Here is a 19,620-nt window from a genome sequence, read left to right on the forward strand (position 1 = left end):
GAAAATGGAGTTGCCATCTTTCCCAGAGAAAAATGCCAGCCACGTGTACAGATTTTAACATTCTGCAAAAGTCCAGACAATAACTTTATAAGAAATTGTCTATTCATTTTTAACATGGCCTACCTCTCTTTATTTACTTTAACTATCTATCAGTGGTTATTATGGCAGCTGCAGAACACATTTCGAAGTGTTTTCTTCTTACATTTACTGTTTAAAGTATGTACTAATAAGGGGGAGCAGCTATGTTTTGTACCGGCAGGAACATTAATATACCTGTCAGCCGGTATCAAACTGGCCAGGTACCAACTCTAGTTCAGAACCAAAATGTGGTGCTTGTGGAAGCTGTGATACACCCACAGAAGAACATTTTCAATGCTGGTTACCCACCAAGAATGCCTAAGAGCATCATTTTGAGATCCCCCATTGCAGAGACTTGGCTTTCTAAATATCAGGTCTGAGAAGATTGACTTGAGCAGAGGTGGAGTATGCAAACTATCCTTCTGAATTCTGCCCCAAATGTCTGTCATTTGTGCCTTCCTCTAAATCCAACTTATCAAAGCAGGCGCATACAATAGAATCATTTTAAACATCTTTTACTAAAATTGCTTTTTCAAAAACATCTTTTATAATATCATTGTTTTCATGGCGGGGTTTTGCTGCAGGCCCTGTGCCCAACACTCCTCAGGCAACCAACCCTCCCGTCTGCCCCCACCCTGCTATGCACTGCCTTTGGCAGTGCGTGCGATTGGCCACAGGCGAAACACCCAGCAGGCGGCCAGTCCCCGCATGTGGACAACATCCTGCAGACCATATCTCACAATGAGCTAAAAATCTAAATTAGATCTGGTGGGTCAGGATATGCCGCCCTGCTTCCTGTACTGTTTTGTAAATTATTTTTTAGAATTAAGGGAGAGAGGGGCATATGTACAAGGAGTTAACGCCGCCTTAGTTGCACTTTTCTGTCGGTTAGGCGGTGATATTTTCATCGCCATATGTACAAGCCATATGTTAGTGGCAGTTTCAGGTGAAAACGTCCATAGAAAAGATCACCACTTCTGTTAGCGATAATGACATGCAAGGGAGGCGTTCCTGTGTAAAAACGGCTGCTAACCCCACTTCGTGAAATTTACAAGGGAATTCTTTAAGGTAGGAGAACCAAAAAAACTGCCTCTAACTGCAGTTAGAGGCAGTTCTTTAAGACCAGTAAATAGCTGCTCTTAGAAATGGAGATAACACTTGGGGCCTCATTTCAGCAGGTTTTGGTGCTGGACATCGCTGCAAGCAATATTGCCGTGCTGCCCTGCGACAAAACTGTAGGGCAGGAGTGTGAACCATCAATAAGATAGTGAGCATTCCTGGGTCTCAGTCATGAAAAGTGTTGCAGCGCTGCGACAAGACAGCATTTCAACACTTTTCACTGCGCCCTTCTTGCGACACCATGGATACGCCAAACAGCACCAGAAATATTAGAAAAAAACACTTACTGTGAAAAAACGGACTCACATATAACTGCACAGTGGTGTGTGTGTGTATGTATATATATATTCACTGAAAAAACCATAGGTTTCAGGCCTGATATAGTTAGGAATTAGCATTTAAAAAACCTTAGAAATTCACTGAAAAAACTGTAGGTTTTAGGGGTGTTATAGTCAGCTGGACATTTCACATGTACAAAACCATTGAAATTCCTCCGATATAGTTAGTTGTACATTGCTCTTACCTTGGCTTTCATCTGCTCGTTACTTTTGCCGGTCCTGCTGCCCTGTGTTGCTGTGCACGCTCGCCTCCCGCCGCCGCATTCCCACAACATCACTGTGGCCGCTATGTGGGGGAGAGCGTCTGTCACAGCGGACTACCATCCCCAGCTGCCTTTGCGGCCGGAAGCCGCTCACAGGGGAAGCGCGCCAGGAGGCGCATAAAGCATCGCGTCATCACCCGCGTCGCGGGAGCGTCCCGGGACAAGGGCGGGACCGTCTGTGGCCGTCCGGGGCCGGTCAAGGCTGGGCTGGGCTTCCCCCCCCCTTACATGTGCCGTTAATAGTGAGACTTGTTATGTACTTCCCCGGATTTGTTTATTATTCCATCTATTTTAAAATTTGGTAGTTGTGGTTACATCTAGTCTCTATGTTTAGTTCCATTGCCCCTCTTGGAGTATTAATTGTTCCTGATTTCTTTCTTTGTGTATCCAGCTATGGCGCTCCGACTTAGAAATGGGAAGAATGTTACACTCAGTTCAGTTCAGTAATTCTTTATTCGATAGTTAAAAAACCATCATAAAAGTACATATATATACAAGTTTAAAAAAAGAATTACATTACAATGAATAAAACTATTGCAGATTTAGAAAAGCAGTCATGTGAACAGTATACATTACAAGGGTCCCTTCAAGGGCCCTCCCCTCTTGAGTTTCTTAGCTTTACAGCAGTTCTAATGAAATTCATGATACAACAAAGTGACCATGGGTCCTGTGCTCTTTGTAAAAACAATAAGGCCATTTTAGCGTGACGGAACTTTTCTTTTTTTTAGAAGCTCTACCAGGAATCTACGTCTAGGATCTTTAAAAAAAGGACACAAAGGTACAAAATGAAGGGTGTCCTGCGGAGACAAATTGCCGCAGCCGCAGGCACCCTTCTGCTCAATCGTCCGTGTAAAGCATGGTGGGTCTGCCAGTATATGGGGTAAAAGATTGAGCCTCAAACGAGTCATTAAAAACCTATCCTGGGCATTATACATCACATAAAGATATGGCTCCATACCATCTGTATGCTTGATGGAACTATAATCAGCTACAGTGTGTTTTAACATCTCCCGATTTGTTCTGGAGAATTGGTCCATCAACAACGATTTGATTTTCTGTTTATCCGAAGGTACAATAGAGCTAGGATTAGTAAACAGATCCCTCTGGTCAATGCCCTACAGGGTTACCTTAATGTAATTGAGCCAAGATATTTGTAGTCCCTTGTCCCTGGACAGGCAATCTGTCAGGATTTGCCTAGTTAGATCTGCCTCTGGGTTGACCCAGATTTTTAACCAGGCCATAATCGGTCTTAACTTGAGTTTGTCCTCTAGAAAGGGTCTCCCTAATTCCATGTGTGCAATTACAGCTGGGGAACTCTGGGGGACCTTTAAGATCCTGCGCAAAAATGTATTTTCCACCAGCTGCAATTGCTCTGTGTTGACATAACCCCAAACTTCTGAGCCATATGTGGCTTTGGACCAGCAGATCGAACCATACAGGTTCACGACCTGTTCTGGGGACCACCGGCCCAGCCTTCGGCCATAATTCAATATGGCCCCATTTGTTGAAATTAGTTGTGTGCATCGTTCCTCCACTAAGGGTCTAAAATTGAGTGCCCCATCCAAAAGCAGCCCCAGATAGGTGAATAAGGGAGTCGTTTCCAGTTGGTGGCTCCCAATTTTATACACAAACCTCTTACAGGGTTTGGGACCTGCCCACAACACTAAGGACTTGTTCAAGTTCACTGCCTGTCCCAATGTGTCCATAAATTTCACAAATCCATCTAGCAGACTTTACAGGCCCCTCGGGGTACGGGCAAGCAGCACCGCGTCATCCGCGTATAAGAGCACTGGTATTTGGCGCGTTCCTATTCTCGGGCAATCAATATTTAAATCTAGCAAAGCCCGTTCTAGATTGTTGATATATAACGAGAACAGGAAGGGGGCACCCCTGCCTCACACCGCTCGTACAAGGGAATGACTTGGTGTTCCCCCCTCTAGATTATAACGAACTTTAGCTGTCGTGTCCCGGTGTAGCTCCCTAAGACTCTTAATCAAGCCCAAATCAATACCCATATCCCTCATCAGGCACCATAACTTATTTCTGTTAACGTTATCAAAAGCAGCTGCGAGGTCCATAAACCCTAGATAGATGGCTTCATTACTGGCTTTAGTATACTTTGTAACCAGCATATAAAGATTAAGACATTGGTCTCTAGTGGACCTTCCGGCTCTAAAGCCGTATTGGATATCCGTGATTATATGATTATCCTCTGTCCATTCCATTAATCGCTGCAAAATTACCCGGCCCAGGATTTTGGCAGGTACATCTATCAGGGAGATTGATCTAAAACATTGTGGGTTATCCCTATTGCCTTTCTTGAAAATGGGCATAATAATTGCTGTTGACCAGGAACGTGGTAGACCCGTCTGGACTGCAGCATTTAGTACTCTGGTGAGAATAGGAGCCCAGAGGTCAACATTACTCAGATATAAGTCTGGTGGGGTGCCATCTGGGCCTGGAGCTTTATTTCGAGAGAGTCCCTCAATCCCCTGCGTGATTTCCGCTAGGGAAAACTCAATAACTGGCCCCACTGGTCAGTATCCTTCATCACACTGTCCACCTGAGGGCGGGTCTTAAGACGGCATGGGTTTACTAGACTTAGCGTTAGGGTATTGTGATCGCTAAAAGCGCTCCAATGGATCCCCACAGTGCTAATTCAATTTTTCGCCTGTCTGGATACTAACATATAATCTATATAGGACTGACAACCTCTTCCCTTTAAGGTCAGGGGGAGTGACCCATCACACTCCAGGTGGGCCAGATCGATAGTGTGTACCAAATCATGGTTCCTTAGGAGGTTGCTCAGGGCTATTCCCTCTGCGGAATGTTCAAAGTGGGGGACTTTCTCAATCGGACACCGGGACCAGTCTGCAGTGAGGGGGAACAAAGTTGGACACAAATGAGAGTTAAAATCGCCCATTATCAAATTGGTAACTTCTTTCCTATGAGCTAATTCCTGGCTCAATCTATATTCTAACTCCTCAAATGTTTGGTTATTACCTTTTGTGGTCCCTGCATTATATAAATTATACAGAGTCCAACTGCGGCCAGGGCTACTATGGCCCATTGTATGAGGACCATGAGGCGCTACTCCAAACCCCTTCCAGATTTAGGTCGACATATATTGACAGGCCACCCCTCGCTCTACCTGAGCTAGATTTTTGAGCCGGCACAAAAAAACATTTGTACCCTGCCATGTGAAGGGGATTACTATCCACTGCCCAAGTCTCTTGTAAACTAATTACTTGAAACCCTCCAATATACTGTCTCCATTCGTTATTGGTCAGTTTTCCTATCAAACCCGCAACGTTCCATGAGATGAACTTTAACTCTCCCATTGCATGCGTTGCCCTATTGGAATGTCCGCTATACTGACTGTGGGCCCTTTTTCTTGCTTCTGGCGTTAGGGGGCTGCTTTGAGGCCCAGGATACTGTGTTAGTAAAACAGGTTCGAGGGCCCTCAACGCTCCGCCCATAACATGTGCTGTAGGGGGACTAAATGGGGATTCCTCTACTTGTAGTGGTTTCCTGCTTTGAATTACTAGTGAGGGACATGCGTAACTTATATGGGATTGCATCTCCACTGACGGTTTTGTTACCCTCCTCACTCTCTCTACCTCACTTGGGCAACCTGTAGTGCCGGACTCCCTCGTGATGGTCACCACAGTTTCATCTGCCATAGTTCGTGGTCAATCGTTGTCTTCTAAGGACATGAGGGGGCGAAATCTATTTGCCCAAAGGGGGTCATCTTGGCGTATTGCGATAGGTGCATTTAAACACCAACTTTGTGCCCCCTGTGAAGTGAGACCCGTCCTAAGGTTCCCCTGAAAGCACCTAGTATCGTGGGTGGCACTTTGCATGGGATAAAAATAACCCAGCGGTAGCGTTCTGATATTACTTTCCGGTTGCATCCACCCCCTGGATAATATATCCTCCACCGAGTTTGTGCCCTTGAAGTTTATAATTACACAATTCCCCTCCAGATTTTTCTTTATTCTAGCAATTCACCCTTCTAACAAACAGAATTTTGCCACAATTACTCCCTGATAATGGTCTATGCTTATTAAGCCAGGCTATTGTTTTGTTTTTAAGTCCAGGGTATGACTCTGTCTGGTCTGGCTTCAACGCTGGCACTCCCCCCAGTATCACTACATAGGGGCATGACTCCGGCGGTAAATTGATACTTGGTAAAGGGATAGGTATTAATGGATTAATTATACAAGTGGTTTGTTTTGTCTCGTTTAATTTACTGTTCAGGGGATTCTTGTTTTGTGTTTGTGCAATGCACGTACTGGGAGCGTCCCGGGAGAAGCCCGGGACAAGGGCAGGACCGTCTGTGGCCGTCCGGGGCCGGTCAAGGCTGGGCTGGGCCTCCCCCCTTTACATGTGCCGTTAATAGTGAGACTTGTTATGTACTTCCCCGGATTCGTTTATTATTCCACCTATTTTAAAATTTGGTAGTTGTGGTTACATCTAGTCTCTATATTTTGTTCCATTGCCCCTCTTGGAGTATTAATTGTTCCTGATTTCTTTCTTTGTGTATCCAGCTATGGCGCTCCGACTTAGAAATGGGAAGAATGTTACACTCAGTAGGGTTGGGGGTTCTGTGTCTGGAACTCTGGACCAGTTTATCACCAGAGCAGCAAATGTTCTCGAAAAATGAAATCTTACTCACCGAAAAAAGGTTGTCTCTAGAGCTATCATCTAAGCGTTCGTCCCTGGGCACAATCATGGCTGCAGCTTCCACAATACAACATCAGGCCAATGGCACTTCATGTCCTGGCACAAGTGGGGAGCAGGCGGCAGTGGTTGGGTCTATTAATACTAATACTAATACCACCCTTAGTACCTCAATAGAAACTACCTCCCCCAGCAGCCCCATAGACACTGCCATGGATAGTATATCTATATTAGCGAACAGCCTAGCTGAATCTAACACTCCCATCACCCATACCCCGCCCATTACAAAAGTATCAAATGCTTCTAAATTGGGAGTGGCCAAAAAAGCACACCCTCTGGTAGGCAAACGTAAGCGTGGGGGAGGGACCCAAAAGGGTAGATGTGCTAAAGTAACTAAACCAAACACCCTAACCCTATCATCCCACCCCAAAGAGCAACATCAACCAGCTACCATCGCTACCGGGGACAAGCCAAGTAAACAATTACCCTGTTCGTATCTAGAAAATCAACTATCCAAAGGTATGCTCGAAGCCCTAGACCAACTACTTAAATCTTTGCTGCTCTCACTTCTTGAGAGGGTTAAACTTATCAATGAGTCTGTGGCAAAACTGGAAAGTGCAGTTAAGGCCAATTCAGCAACACTGGTAAAAGCATTGGAGTCCCCCGGTGGCTCTAGGACCTCACTGCCCCTAAGGATGGTTGTTGACCCTAAGAGTCTCCCAACAGCAACACAACAGGTCTCATCATCCAACCCAAATATCCAATTAGGTTCTTTTGGCTCTGCAAATGGCGCAGTACAGGCATCTGCCAGTGATTACACTAGGAAGGGTGTCGAAGCAACTGTTAGCGAAGGTAGGAAGAAGCTGGCTACTCCTGGTAGTAGTTAACCCTGGGCGAAGAACTACGCTCCGTTCGCGGAGCTTGCGGAGTTTTGGCAACTCCGCGTTCTACGGAGAACGCGAAGCTGTCGATTACTCCGCGATCCGGTGCGTAGCGTAGTTCTCGCGCGCTGAATAACATTATCGCGTGCGCCGGGGGTAAGTTCGCGCGATATTTGACGCGATCACGCACTTTGGAAATAAGGGAACGCAAGCGGGCGGGACAAACCTCTTGAGTAACTTAGCGCGCTAGCTATCTCGAGCATGCAGGCAGCGCCCCGAACACGCGCACCGCGCTCCCGAAGACGAAAAACGGCGCGCGAACGGGTCTAGCAAGCTACTACGCATGTCCGCGGAGCTACGCGAAGGTCGCGGAGTGCAACTGCGTCTTCGCGTAGCTCCGCGGAGTGCGGCTCCGCGAACTACGCCCAGGGTTAGTAGTAGTGTGCTACCAAAAGCCAGAGGGACCATCGAACCTAGGAAGGAGGTTTTGCAAACGAAGCTCCCTAGTATCAATCTACCCCCGGAGTCAGCACCTTACACTGTCATCCTGGCTGGTGTCCCAGGGATCCAGCACGATAAATTAGAATCCCATAGTGAACTTAAGAACAAGGGCACTTTCTGGCTTAACAGAAATAGAACGCTCCCACCCCGTGTGAATGCGGAGATCTTACATGTAAGAAGGGTGAGCTGGCCGGGAACGAGACCGAAGGACCTTGAGGGTGAATGTATTATCGTAAACTTTAGGGACACCAGAGCAGTAAGGTATATATGCTATGATTGGGGGAATCAGGGTTCAAATGGAATTCAATCTTTTAGCCTAAGCTATTTTTACCCAAGCCAATCACGTAGATTGACCCCTGATCGGCTGAATGGGTGGGAAACAATAACAAGACGTCGACACATCACACGTAGCCAGGAGTTCCGCCTCCCCCTGACCAACCGTTTTGAGTCATTTTACGGTTTGGAGAGGGTGGATTGACTGGGTATTCAACAAAGGGAAAGGATCGCCAACAGGTGCAAGGAAACAATCACAATAGATCGAGTAGAGTCACTACCCAATACCAATGCAAACTGGGTGATTCTAAGAGATTGTAGCGAGGCTCCATTAATAGCTCCCTCTTTGCCAACCCAGCCCACGACTAGAAAGAGCGCTTTTCCTGTTTCTGACTCCACTGAGGGTATTCATGCTTCCAACTTGCCCCCCAAACTTCTACGACAATAATGGCAGTTGTACGGGCAGGGGCTGCCAAGATGCCACAGGGAGAAATTAAGAACAAGGCCCACAAGCCACGCAAGTATGGTAGCCCCAGTAAGAGCAAAATAGGCCCCTTGGCCACACAAATGGCCTTGTGTTCCGTTCCTATGTGTATAGTGGGTGACAACCACTCGTTAACCATGGTTTCCTGGAATATAGCGGGTCTAAAGAGTAAAATTTCCACAGTAGAGTGGACAGACTTGGTGGAACAACATGATATTCTGATATTCCAAGAGACCTGGGCAGTAGACCCCATTTTCCACCCAGGGTATCTTAATTTTCATAAAGCTGCAACTAGAGGGGCAATAGGTAGACCCTCAGGGGACCTAAATATGTGGGTTAGACAATCTACCAACTGTAGAATCACAGAACTCCATGTTGATAGCCCAGATATCCTAGCTATAAAGCTGTATCAGCTTGAGCGCCAGGAGATCCTTATTGTTAATGTGTATAACAGAGGTAAGCCTGGTGGGCGTGGCACTGCTACTTTTTTAATATTGGACACCTTTTTGGATTCTCTTAGCCCCGATTGTAATGTATTAATAGCAGGTGATCTCAACTGCTCATTCGAGCCCTTAAATTCTGAAGGGGAAACCCTCCTGACGGAAGAGGACGTTGAGTGGAATATCCCCCTACTCGACCTCAAGCCCATTAAGAAATGGACTGAATCTGCTCTGCAGTGGATGGGCCTTTGCCTTGAACGTGGTTTCAGGGCGGCCAATGGACGATCGGCCTCCGATAAAATGGGCAGGCCGACCTTTGATAATGACTTCCACAAAAGCAGAATAGACTACGTCCTCATTAAAAAAGAGCACTGGTCCATGCTAGAGGACATGGTGATTGTGGATCGCCCAGAGAGTGATCACAATCCCCTGGTAGTGAGTCTCCATCTAAATCATGGCGGTGAGCGTAATAATCAAACAGATATAGCAACCGCTGATGCCCTGCTCACTAATGATCTACGCCGGGTGCGTTGGGCAAGGGTATCTATTGACCACGGGGTTTTGGACGAGATCGCCTCGAAGGTAACTAGGGCTTTGGGAGTTCTGCGCTCACTTCCAACCCAAGAAGAAATTAATAGGGATATAATCCAACTGCACGAAGACCTTTTTAGCAATCTAAGATCCCATTTTTCCAAATCTAGTTCTCAAAAGAAATCCACTGGCCACCCTCCGCGTCATTCATGTTATAATAAATCGTTGGGCGCTAGGGGGGGCGCAAGCGGAATGGCTGCCTAGTTAAGCAGCTCCCGTTCCTTGCTGACTAATCCTGCACTTATCTGCTGCCAACGACGAGTGCCTTCACCAAATCACCTACCATTCGCTACAGTGTTCAGGCCCTGACAATCGACCTGAGATTCCGCTCTCCCGGTGCTGCAGAACCGCTGAAATCGGCGCTGGAACACAGACCGGCATTCACCCCGGAGCGTGCCACTTGAGGAGGCCGGCCAGAGGAGATCACGCAAGACCGAGGCTTGCCACGAGGAGGCGGGCCGCGCCGCTGCCCCTGGCTTTGGCGCCAGTGCCGTGAGAGATTTCGGCCCTAGGTGACAGCACCATTGAATGATCCTGCTCGCTGCTGGCTGGCTTCCCGACCATCCGATTGCACCCTGTCTGTGCAGTCCTGTGCTCGTAGTCGCTACTTTGGGAGGGCGCTGCCACGCACTTTGTGCGGCCTAAGGGACTGCCACTACTACGGAGGGAGAGCCGTGACTGCGGTGGCTGCTCCACTAGACCCCATTGCGCCTGTACACACCATATGTGGGGTAAGGAGCATTAATAATTGGATGGGCCACGCACCTTCCACTGCCGTCGGAGCTGCTGGGATATTCGCATCGGGCGAACGACGGTGCGTGTCGGGGAGACCCTGGGCCTACCTGCCAAGACTCCACCCAGGCGATCACCCCATATTGTTCCCCGCACAGCAGGCACCCCCATAACGGAGCGCTACCTGAGGCCTGCTGCCACCGACCATCGAGAGACTTGCGGGCTGGTGCATGCACTGGGGGGGCCCTGTCTGTTGCCTGCCACGGCCATACACGCGCCTGGTTCTTCGCGCCCACACGCCTGCCTGGCTTCCATTGCGGGTCACTGGCGCCTCGCCTCTACACGATCCTTCCTTACCTCTTGAGTGCGGGTGTGGGCTGGGAGCCTCTACTCCGGGTGGTGGCACTTGCTGGACGAGAGTGCGTATTGATAACAACCCCCTGAGGTCACCTGGCTTCGACCAACGACTTGCCCAGCGGCCTCATCCCTCCACGGGCTGGTGCGTCGGCGAACAGGGTGGCGGTGCAGACACGCTCGGTGGTCAAAATGGGACGCCCTGAACATCGCCAACCTAAACTCAGCTTTGACACGGCCAAGAAAAGCACCAAGTCTGTGCCTGTCGATTCAGGGCCCCTGGACGCTCCATCCTCGGCCGCTACCTCCTCCTCCACCAGAGACCTCGATCTGCACAACTTGTTCCAGGAGATGAGGCAGGGGTTCGCCACGGTGGTCGAGAAGGTGGATGGCATGACTTCTAGACTGGACGCCCTTGTCCATAAAGTAGATCGGCATGAGGAACGACTTGCGGTCACGGAGCAGCGGATTTCTGACAATGACGACATTACATCGTCCCACTCCACACAGCTGGCCCGCATGGATAACCTGCTCCGACTCATAGCGGCTAAGAACGAGGACTTAGAAGCCCGCAGCCGCCGCAACAACATACGCGTCCCGGACGTACCGGAGTCCACAGACACTGGCAAAATGGAGATATATATTGAGAAACTCCTTAAAAATTCGATAGGGGAAGAAGCCTTTTCATCGCACTTTATAGTTGAAAGAGCACATAGGTCGTTGGGACCTGTCCCCAAGCCCGGATTGCCGCCTAGGCCAATCATTGCTAAACTGCTGAACTATCGCGACCGTGACGTCGCACTCCGAGCGGCCCGGACTCAACAGACTTTGCAATATAACGGAGTGGCATTCTCCATCTATCCTGACTTTACTCCCTTGGTACAAGAAGAGAGACAAAAGTTTCTTCCCGTCAAGAAGAAGTTAAGAGAGGCTCAGTTGGAGGAGGAGCTTGGCGGGCATCCGAGATGGCCGCGTGAGCACAGCGCTCCCCGGACCCCCGCCACTCCCGGCGTAATATCCTGAACTAATCCTGATTTTTTACGAGGATTTGTGTAGAGGACGTTGGGCTGATCTACCTGGACCTTTTGGAATTTTATTTCGACACCGGGTGCCGGAGTTACGGTGCTTCGAACTTTTGGGCTCCGCCCTTGCGGTGCGCCCGGGACTGGGTGAGGCTCAGTGGCCGTCTTGGAGTTGAACAACAACGGTAGGGGGATTGGCCTTGAGGGTCCCCCTCTTAAGTTTCGGTTTCGATTCTGCCTCAGACTGAGACATCGGCGAGGGAGTCTGGCCAGGGCTAGGTCCGGGGCACGAGACGGCGGTCAGACCTTTGGCTGGCCTATTCTCCTATTTGGCTGGCTCTATCCAGGTGGTACCCTTGTTGCGGCCCTTTGGTCCCGAGGCCTCACTTTCTGGTGACCGGTCCGTTGGACCTGGTGAATCTCCTTGTGACGCAGTCTCCAAAATGGCGGGCAGAGGGGACCGGGAGACACGGAAGACGAAGACGCCTCTTCGCGGGGGTCCGGTCCAATCTAACGTCATGGACCGTTATACCCACTCGAAGGGGTCCCCCGGAGCTGCCCTGCCCGGTCCCAGCGTGTCTGATCACATCGTGGACACGTCAACGGAGCCTTCCCTGCAGGACATCATGGGCGCCATTTCTGGCATGAGGGAGACGATAGGCCAACAATATGAAACCCTGGCCCGCAAAATTGACACCGTGGCCATTGATGTGAACTTAATTCGAGCCGATCTATCAAAAACCAATGAGAAGGTGAAATCTTTGGACCTCAAGTCATCCAGCCTCACGGACGACGTCTCGGAGATACAGACGGAGATTGGCAATCTCCGTAGGGTGAACGATTTCATGACCCGGCGCTTGGAAGACTTTGAGAACAGGGCACGTCGCTGCAATGTTCGCGTGGTTGGTGTTCCGGAGAATCCAGAACCCCACTCAGTTGATCTCCTAGTTGAGGACCTGATCCAAAACCACCTCTCTCCTTCTGGACTGAGTAAATTTTTCACAGTGGAGCGTGCACATCGTGTTCCGGGGGGCCAGGGTAAGCCGGGTTCCCCGCCGAGGCCTATTGTTGCAAAACTTTTTCACTATAGGGATCGCGACGCTATCCTGCAAGCATCACGTGTGAAGGGCCCGGTGGCCTTTGAGAATGCCACAGTGAACTTTTATCCGGACTTTTCCCAACAGGTCCAGAAGCAGCGGATGGGATTTCGTGGTGCCAAGAAGCGTCTTAGGGACATGGGGTTGCGCTACGCTATGCTTTTTCCGACCAGGCTGCGGGTTGAGTACAATGACCGAACTTTTTTCTTTGATCGGCCGGATGCTGTGAATGACTGGCTGGACTCCCTGCCTGACCGATCTCCTGAGACTGAGTCCGCTGCCCACCCGGGCGGTGCTGAAGGTGGTGTCGAGAGCTGAACACTTCGTTTAAGCCTGGGACCTTGTTTTGCGTAACTCTTTCCAGGATTGTATGCCTACGTTCCTCTACTGTTTAAGTGATTTGTTGTGTGTGCTTTTCCTCGTTATCGGTTTCGCTCGGGGTGGCGGGTGGGACGGAGCCTTTCCTCCTCCGGGGTCTTTGTGTAGAATAGGGGTTCTTGGGCGACAGGCACACTGCAGGTTGGGGTGGCTTTTTAGCTTTTTGCAGGGGTGCAGGGTGGGGGGTGTTCTCTTGTTTGTTGGGGGGTGGGCGGTTGGGAAGTTCGTTGTTTGTGTGTTCTGTTCTCAAGGCGACTCTATCCTGTATTTGATGATGTTTCTTGTGTTATGCTCATTGGTGGGGGGTTTTGGCGTTGCTGGGTGGGATGGGGGGTAGCGGGTTGAGATTTGTTTCGTGGAACGTTAACGGTCTGGGGGATCGTATCAAGCGGAGTGTGGTGTTGAAATGTATACGACGTTTATCTCCAGATATTGTTTTCCTGCAAGAGACTCATTTGGTGGGCAATGTTTGTCATGCGATGAATAGGTGGGGCTATCGCCTCGCTGCACATTCGGGGTTTACCTCGGGTTCTAGGGGTGTGGGTATCCTTGTTCGGGCTTCCCTCCCCCTAGCTATTGATGATGTGATTCTGGATGATCGGGGGCGATATGCTGTCCTTGTGGGTCGTTATGAGGGTCGTACCCTCTCCTTATTTACTGTTTACGTGCCCCCCGGCCTGCAGACTTCTACCTTTTCCGATTTGGGCCGTGTGTTGTTGGACCTCCCTGATAGTACTCTCTTTATGGCTGGTGATTTTAATTCTGTGTTCTCTGGTCTACACGATCGTCACCCCCCTAGAGATACTCCTGTGGCCCAACAGTGGTTGGGTGGCTTTTTGGACACGTTTGGCTTGGTGGATTGCTGGAGGCTTATGCATCCTACTCAGCTTCAATACACCTTCCACTCTGGGGCCCATGGGAGTCTGTCTAGACTGGATTATTTCCTGATGCCTGCGGCTCAGTCGCCAGCGGTGCGTGAGATTGTACACCTCCCCAGGGGCATTTCTGACCACTCTCCGCTCTGGCTCTGTTTTGAGATTGGGGTGGAGGCAGTGGGCCGGGTGGCTCCTATCAACCCATGGTACCTCACCTCCCCCGAGACCCGCAGCCTTTTGATTAAGTCCTTGGACGCATATTTTCTGGATAACGAGGGGTCGGTCTCCTCTGCGGTGTCCCTGTGGGAGGCCTTTAAGACGGTGATTCGTGGGCAGGCCCTCTCTCTTATTGTTGAAGCTAAGAAGGCGAGGAATCGGGAGGTGGTGGACCTTGAGGGAGAGATTTCTGCACTCGATGCTGCTTTGGAATCGGGTGTCACATCTGCGAAACTCCACGCCCTGGGTCTGAAACAATTTGCCTATAAGTCTGTGGTCAGGGATGCTGCTAAATTGATGTTTCGGGAGCAACAGGGTCGTTTGTATGATGTGGGGGACAAAGCGGGTAAGTTACTGGCATGGTTGGATAAGAAGGAGAGAGCTACTCGTGTGGTGCCCGTGATTCAGTCCTCGAGTGGTGCGAGTGTGACGGACCCGATTGGAATAGTTGAATGTTTTGCTGAGTATTTTCATGTGGTTTATACCCCTGTGTCTGTGAGGGATGTGGCTGACTCTCGCCTTCTGTTGCGCGATATAGCTCTGCCCTGTGTTTCCGAGTTAGATCGTGTAGCGTTGGAGTCCCCCTTTACTATTGATGAGATAGCTACTGCCGTCCGTACACTACGTTCAGGCAAAGCATTGGGCCCGAACGGGTTGCCAATTGAACTGTACAAGCTACGTCCCGACAGAGTGGCGCCCTATCTTCGTGCCATGTTTCTGGAGTCCCGGGAACGGGGTATTCTCCCTTATGATCAGCGTCTGGCCACTATAGTTGTCATCCCCAAGGAGGGTAAACCGCGGGACCCATGTTCATCTTATAGACCCATATCCCTGCTGAATGTTGAGCCCAAGGTATTGGCTAAGCTCCTGGTGACCCGTCTCCTGACGGTTATTACTGACTTGGTCCACCCGGATCAATCCGGATTTATCCCGCATCGCAACACGGCTCTCAACCTACGTCGTCTCCACGGTGCGATTGCGAGGGCGGGGCTTCTGACGGAGCCGGCCATATTGGCATCGTTGGATGCCTCGATGGCTTTTGACACTGTGGAATGGCCTTATCTTTGGGCGGCTCTTGAGAAATTCGGTTTCGGGCCTGAGTTTATCGGTTGGGTGAAGTTACTGTATGCTGAACCCTTAGCACAAGTGGTGGTAAACGGTAGAGTTTCGGCCCCTTTCGGTCTTGGCTGGGGAACCCGTCAGGGTTGCCCCTTGTCTCCGCTGCTTTTTGCACTTGCCTTGGAACCGTTGGCTGCATGGCTTCGATGGGAGCCCTCGCTTAAAGGGATACGTTGGTCACCGGACTTTGAGGATCGCGTCTCACTTTACGCGGATGACATTCTCTTATATCTCACCTCTCCACGTAAATCTCTGACTGTTTTATTTGATGTTCTTACTTCATTCGGTGCCAACTCAGGCCTCGTTATTAATTGGGCCAAGTCCTGCGTATATGTTCTTTCGGGTGTTTTGCCCCCATTGCCGAGCAGACTTCCTATTCAGGTGGTCCAGTCTGGCTTCAAGTATTTAGGGATCTTCATTACATTGGACTCCTCACTCCGATTTGAGCGTAATCTCCTCCCCCCGTTGCTTAGATTGCGACTGGACGTGGCCCGTTGGCGTAAGCTCCCTTTGTCTCCTCTGGGCAGGGCGGCTCTGTTTAAAATGATGTCCTTGCCGCGGTTCCTTTATGCACTCCAGAATTCCTATGACGACATCCCCAAGACCTATTTCCAGGAGATTGAGAGTCTTCAAAGGCAATTGATCTGGGACGGGCGTCCACGTAATGCCCTCGCGAAACTCACCATCCCTTGGTATGACGGGGGCATGGCGCTCCCCGACATCAAGAGATATTATTGGGCTTCCCAGTTGTCTGCCATTAATCACGTGATGTTTTCACCGGGTCGTAATCCTGCCTTTGAGATGGATAGACTCCAGCTGCCGGGTGGGGACTTTAATAGAGCGCTTTATTCTAGATCGGCCGGGCGCCATCTTGTGGGCCCGTCCAGGATTGCAGTCACCGTGTGGCGAGCCGCGAATGTGAGTTTGGGATGGGAGGATCGAATGACACTGGCGACGCCGCTTTATGCCTCTGAACGTTTGGGATGTCTCTGGTCTACTAAGGGCTTTGACCGCTGGGATATGATTGGGATATGTAAGGTGGGTGATGTCTGTTCGAAAGGTAGTGTGAAGTCATTCCAGGCCCTTCAGGCGGAATACGGTTTGAATGGTAGAGAATTTTTTCGCTATCTGCAGGTTCGACACGCCCTCGCCTCAGTCCTGACTCCTGATGAGACCCTGCCCGAGTCTTCCCCCCTCGAGGATCGTGTCCTTGATGGCCACCTGCCTGATAGCACCATTTCCCTGATCTATAAGAAACTGATCAATACTCGAGCGGACTTATTGGTCCGATTGCGGGAGGTTTGGGTCGGCGATGGGTTGGAATTGAACGACGAGGATTGGCAATCGGCGCTCTCTTCTCCGAAAGAGGTAGCCATCCCTGCCCGTCTCCGTTTGGTTCAACTTAAAATCCTTCATCGGGTATATGTCACTGGTCCGCGTCTGGTCACAATGGGCTTTTCCCCGGATGGGTTATGTAAGCGTGGTTGTGGGTCGAGTGCTACTTTTTTACATATTCTTTGGGAGTGCCCAGGGGTGGCGGCCTACTGGACTGATGTGCTTGCGGTGATGACTGCTGTGACTGGTGTTGCCTTGCGGCCGGAGCCACGACGCTGTCTGTTGAATGTGTGGGAACCCACCGACTACTCTGTGGCCCAGACCAGATGGGCTACCTTGGGATACATGATTGCAAAACGGGACATTGCGCAACTCTGGGGCGCGTCCAGACCCCCTGAGGTCTCGAAATGGGAGGATAACATGGACTGGTCCATGTTTCGTGAGAAGACCGTATATGTGGCCAGGGGCAGACCCAGGGCGTGGACGAAGATTTGGGGCCAGTGGAATGAATATCGTGGGGATATCTGTACCCCTCCCATGGTGAGCACTACTGATGTTACCCTATCTCCCTAGGCTGGCGTCCCCGAAACCTTTTCATACTGCTCTGTGATTTTCCGGATCTCCCCGCTGCTACCCCCCCACCTGCCCTTGTACCACCCCCTCCGTTATTTGAGCTGACCTTGATTACTGTGCATTCGCCTTTTCAGTGTTCGTTGTTTTCATGTATAAAACAGAAACTTAATATGCTTTGTACTATGGTTGGAGTAACGCTTGGTAACTGATTTTCGCCTGACCACGGGAGTGATTTTCTGCTTCTTTCATTGTGCCTTGCTATTAGCGGCCAGCCCGTGAGGTTGTAGGCCCATTCGTGTATTTTCCTTTGCTTGCTCGAATAAAGGTTTTTGAAAAAAAAAAAAAAAAAGAGAGGCTCAGTTGGAATACGCCCTTCTCTACCCAGCGAGATTGCGAGTCACTCATCAAGGGAAGCACCGTTTTTTCACTAATCCTCAGAAAGCTGAGGATTTTCTGAAATCAGTCAACAAGGCTCGGCGGAATGACCGCAATGCTGAAGGAGATATGGAAGACGACGATTCGTCATTAGCGGCGGAGGAGCAGTGACCATCTGAACAAGGCATGCCCTGACCATGTGTGCGTCGGCGCAGTGTCCTATCTTCCCTGCCTGGTAGGGGCGAATGCCGCAGACGCTGTGCTACTGACCTGGACTACTTTCACTCGTCGATGGTAAAGTACCACAAGGACCACTCTCTCTACTGTGCGCCCTTGTTGTTGTTTCCCTTTCGGATGTGTTCCCCATGTATTTCTGTGGGGGGTTTAAGTTGCAGATAGGGGGGAGGAGGGATGGGGGGAAGAGGGTTGGAATGGGGGGCTGCTGGCATGATTGGGATGCAGTAGTGGGAGGAGGGGTGGGAATGTTTGAGGTGAAACAGATTGCACATGCTATTGTCATTCGAGACTGCAGTCGACTTTCTAACACGTATGGTATAATACCTTTTGACTCATTGTTTTCACGCTGGGGTGTGCTACCACGTAGGACTTAAGGTCTAGTGTACAATTGAATTGCATGTCGTGGAATGTCAGGGGGCTGAACAATGCTCGTAAATGTCGTGATGTAATTGCTTCTCTAAATAGACATAATGTTCACGTCGCCATGCTGCAGGAGACTCACCTTTCACCGTTGGTCTCTGCCACTTTTGCAAGCAAATGGGCTGGGCTTCATATATTTTCCTCCTACTCCACTTACGCTAGAGGGGTAACTATCCTGATTAAGCGCGCAGTCCCCTTTCATAAATTTGGGCACTCACTGGACAGAGAAGGGCGCTATGCCCTATTCTGGGGACGTATGGGCTGTGATACGATTACTTTCATCAATTGCTATGCTCCCAATTCGGACATACCTTCTTTTTTTACTGCACTCTGGGGCAAGGTTGTGGATGTGGGGTCTCGCCATGTCATCTGGGGGGGAGACTTTAATCTATCCCTAATGCCTCACTTGGATCGTTCGGATGGAGTACATCATTATAAACCAAGGGCCAGGGAGGCACTGGAGGGTATCATAACTGAAGGTGCACTAGTAGATGCCTGGAGACACCTACACTCGTCCCGCAGAGAAGGCACACACTTTGTATCGCACACAGGCACATGGGCACGGTTAGACTACTTTCTTCTCACCAAGGGGATCACCTCGGGGATCCTAGGGGTTACGCACTTAGCGCGGACGTATTCAGACCACAGCCCTGTCCTGTTGCACACACGTATCCCCGGGTGGGACAACCCTAGGCCACGTTGGAGATTGCAACCTGCGGCGCTGCTAGATAATCTGTTCCGCGCGGAGCTAGGGGAGGAAATTGCCGCTTTCTTCCCCAAGAACAAGGGATCAGTGGATTCCGTAGAATGTATCTGGGAAGCTTTCAAGGTCACTGTAAGGGGGTACTATATTTCTAAAAGCTTCGGGGTCTTGCGAGACATACAAAACACTATCCAGTCCTTGCATGGGGAACTCAGGGCGTTGGAGCTTCGTATGATTGAAGACGATAGTCCCGAAATTCACGCAGCCTTTAGAGACAAGCTATCGAAATACGAGGAGGAGGCTAATAGAGAGGCTAAATTCCGGGGGAAACATTGGCAAGCCAGACAGTACTGTGAGGGAGACAGACCAGGGAGAACACTCGCGATCCTCACGCGCGTCCCTCGGGACCACAATACTATCCTTGAAATCACTGACGACCACGACCAAGTCCTTCGAGACTCGGATGCTATACTCGATGCCTTCACAAATCATTATCGTGCTCTATACACCACTGACACTTCGGCCGAGACACC

Source organism: Lissotriton helveticus, chromosome 7 (genome assembly GCF_964261635.1).
Source record: "Lissotriton helveticus chromosome 7, aLisHel1.1, whole genome shotgun sequence".
Classification (NCBI taxonomy): domain Eukaryota; kingdom Metazoa; phylum Chordata; class Amphibia; order Caudata; family Salamandridae; genus Lissotriton; species Lissotriton helveticus.